This window comes from Rhinoraja longicauda, chromosome 17 (genome assembly GCF_053455715.1).
Source record: "Rhinoraja longicauda isolate Sanriku21f chromosome 17, sRhiLon1.1, whole genome shotgun sequence".
Lineage (NCBI taxonomy): Eukaryota > Metazoa > Chordata > Chondrichthyes > Rajiformes > Arhynchobatidae > Rhinoraja > Rhinoraja longicauda.
The window spans coordinates 20,108,463-20,112,509 of NC_135969.1; positions in this window are offsets into that span (position 1 = coordinate 20,108,463).

The window sequence follows — 4,047 nt, forward strand, 5'->3', positions numbered from 1 at the left end:
TTTTGTTGTGTGGTTCCTTCCTTCTGGCTGATTAAAATGTTCCCACTGTGTCCTGGTAGGTTATGAAGGTGGTTAATTCATCCCCCAGTTGTGAACTATGAACAAACCTAGGCTTCTCATTGTGCTACTGAGTGAGAGGAATAAATTGAGCAGATGCACTGAATCTCTTGCCCAGACTAGGGGAATTGAAGACCAGAGGACAAACCTTCAAGGTGAAGAGGAAAATATTCAATAGAAATCTGAGGGGTAGCTTTTTCACACAAAGGGTGGTGGGTGTATGGAACAAGCTGCCAGAGGAGGTAGTTGAGGCCGGGACTATCCCAATGTTTAAGAAACAGTTAGGTACATGGATAGGACAGGTTTGGAGGGCTATGGACCAAACACAGGCAGGTGGGACTAATGTAGCTGGGACATGTTGGCCGGTATGGGCAAGTTTGGCCGAAGTGCCTGTTTTAACACTATCACTCTATGACTCTGAGTGGTACCCTGGTTGGGAGCACAGGGTTGCTTGCAGGTGGGTATTAAAGATCTTGTAGCAGCATTTTGGAAGAATGGGACTATTCTCATCAACTGTCCCTCATCTCATCATCTAATAACTTGGATTGGGTCTACTACAGTTTGACTTGTGCCTGTTTATGAGTTCCTCTGTCAGTGACTCCAGTGCCTAAAACTTGGCTTTGCCTTTCCACACGTGCATAAACCACCATCCTGGAATGCTTCCCTGTTGCCCTGTCAAAGATTTGTCAATCTTCATTCTTGAATTTGTCTTCCAATCTCCCTCATCTGGTCATGCTCATCAATCCAAGTCTTGGTAGGAATGGGTTAAGTATCCATTTTCAGCAGTTAATACTGTTCTTCCTGGCAATATGAATGCAAAACTGAAGGGATTTAAAAACATGCACATTGCACTAGCTCTGGTAGTTGCTGGATTAATGGTTTGTGGTGTCTTTTTAAAAATCCATTGATGGTAAACCTGTGCACAACTTGATCTACACCTACCCAGCCTTTTACTGGTTGACTGCCATCCAAAGTGGCCTTGTAGGTATTAAAATATAAATGCTGTCTTTACTAGTGCTGCATACACTCACTGAACACTGAGTGCTGGGTCATTGCTACAATGTAAACCAAAGTGCTTGTCAATTTATCTTGGTGCCATTCTTCCCTTTTTGGAACTTCTTATACACTTCAACATAACACTACTGACTCCAGCCAAGGGTACCAGACCTCGAATAGGCCTTCAAGCCATAATGATTGTGCTCAACATGATGCCAATTTTCACTAATCCATCGAGCCTTGATTATCAAATTTCGCTTTTGAGGGTAAGAAAGACCTCACTGAACCAGTATGTAAACAAAGTTCAGTAACTAATACAAGGCCGCAATAGGAGCAGACTTTCCAACAAAGGTGATGATGGTGGAAAATCAATTGGTGATAATGCAGTTAATGTAAAGTTTTCTATGCTAGCACTGAGCAGATCAGATAGCATTTGTGGAGAATGGCTAGGTGACATTTCGGGTGACCCGAAACATCACCTATCCATGTTCTCCAGAAATACTGCCTGACCCAAGTTACTCCAGCAAATTGTCTCTTTTTATAAATCAGCAACAAGTTTTTTGTAACTATCTTGGTTTATCAGAAAAATAAAACTCCTTGTTCATATGATAAGAAATATAACAAGTACACAGCAAATGCAAGAATAGCAGAAGTGAAAGGTTTGTCCTGCAATGGATGACACGACTGGAAGTGCTGCCACGCAGCGCCAGAGACCCAGGCTCAATCCTGACCTCGGGTGTTGTCTGTGGAGTTTGCACATTCTCTCTGTGTCCGTATGATTTCCTCCATGTGCTTGGTTTCCTCCCACATCCCAAGATGTGTGGATTTATTGCCCTCTGTAATTTGTCTCAAGCGTGTAGGGAGTGGATGAAAAAATGGGATAACATAGAACTTGTGTGAATGGGATGGCATAGACTCGGTGGGCTTTAGGGCTTGTTTCCATGCTGTATCTTTCAATCAAACTGAAGAAATGTTTTTAAAAGCATTAATGTGCAACAACAGAATAACCAAATGAGGTAGAGTAAGATTATGGGGCAGCACCTCTGGGAATGGTTTGTGAAAGGTGATTGGTTCAGGAGTCTGGTAAGAGTGGGGCAGGCCAATAATAAAATAGTTAAAACCATAATAATCAGCCTGATGGATTTATATGGGGAACTTGTGTTTAACAATTCTATGGTTGTTCAAGGATGTATTTGGTAATAAGAGGAAAAGTTTTGATAACCTTTCATAGTGGTGCAGCTGGTAGAGCTGCTGCCTTGCAGCATCTGAGACCAGGGTTTGATCCTAACATTGGGTATGACAGTGTGGAGTTTGCACATTCTCTCTGTGGCCCTTTTGGTTTCTTCCCAGTGCTCAGGTTTCCTCCCACATCCCAAAGACGTGGATGTGTAGGTTAATTGGCCCTCTGTAAAATTGCTCCTAGTGTGTAGGGAATGGATGAGAAAGTGGGATAGCATGGAACTAGTGTGAACAGGTGATTGATGGCCAGCATGGACTCAGTGGGCTGAAAGGCCTGTTTCTATGCTGTCACTGAAGGGTGGTAATCAAGTGCAACATGTGAATCCTGGGGCAAGATATGAACATAGATTGGGAGCTGTTTTATGGAGAGAAACAAAAACTTGGTAAGTGGTGACTAGTGGGAACAAGCAAGGGTCAATGCCCAGGCCCTAGCTAAGCACAATCTACATCCCATGGTCGGTGCAAAAAAACAGTTTAATGTGCGAGGAAGGAGTTTTATAGGGAGTCTGAGGGGAACATTTTTTTTTTTACAGTGATTGATATCTGGAATGTGCTACCACAGGAGGTGGCGGAATCATGGTGTTTGAGATAACTTAGAATGTAAAACAATGCAACATAGAAAATGGCCCTTTGACTCACAATGTCTGTGCTGTCCATGATGACAAAAATAAACTGTACATCTGCTCGCACATGGTCTATATCCCTCCAATGCTTGTCAAAGGGCCTCAAACACCACTACTGTATCTGCTTCCACCACCTCCCCTGGCAGTGTGTTCCAAGCACCCACCATGCTTGCCTCAATCTCTCTAAAACATTCCCTTTCCCATCTTAAAACTCAGCCCTTAGTAATTTACATCCTGATAAAAAGACTTTAACTGTCTACCCTATCTTTCCTCTTCATCTTGAACCTATGTCCTCTGGTCCTCAATTCCCCTGCTCTGGGCAAGTTTGTGCATGTACCTGATCTATTCCCCTCATGATTTTGTACAGATTACATTTAATCTGTAACCTTGATTACAGATTAAATGATTATCCACAAGTCTAATTTAGTTGAAGGTAGATCCAATTTTTTGTTACAACGATGGATGCATGCTATAACATAATGAAGTTCTTGAAACTTGGGTATTGTCACTGCTGCATTCCATGTCTCTACTTTTATCAACTGACGGCCTCCACAGCCTTCTGTGGCAAAGAATTCCACAAATTCACCGCCCTCTGACTAAATAAATTTCTCCTTATCTCCTTCCTAAAAGAACTTCCTTTAATTTTGAGGCTATGACCTTTAGAGATAGACTTTCCCACTAGTGGAAACATCCTCTGCACATCCACTCTATCCAAGCCTTTCACTATTCTGTATGTTTCAATGATCCCCCCTCATTCTTCTAAACTCCAGCGAGTACAGGCTCAGGGCCGACAAACGTTTATCATAGGTTAATCTCATTCCTGGCAAAGGTTACGGGGAGGTTGGATGATGGGATTGAGAGGGAAAATTAGATTTGCCATGATCGAATAACGGAGCAGACTCGATGGGCTGAATGAGCTAATTCTGCTCTTACGTCTTATGGTCAGCATTGGGTCCTTAACTCTCTAAACCATTCCTATTCATATATCTGTCCAATGTCTTTTACTTGTATCTGCTTAAGTTCTACATGTGTACAGGTTCGCCCTGGGTTACTATGGGGTCCTGTTCCAAAGAACTGTTCATAACTCAAATTATTTGAAAGTCGGAAATGCGGCTAAGATTTGAGTTCCCTT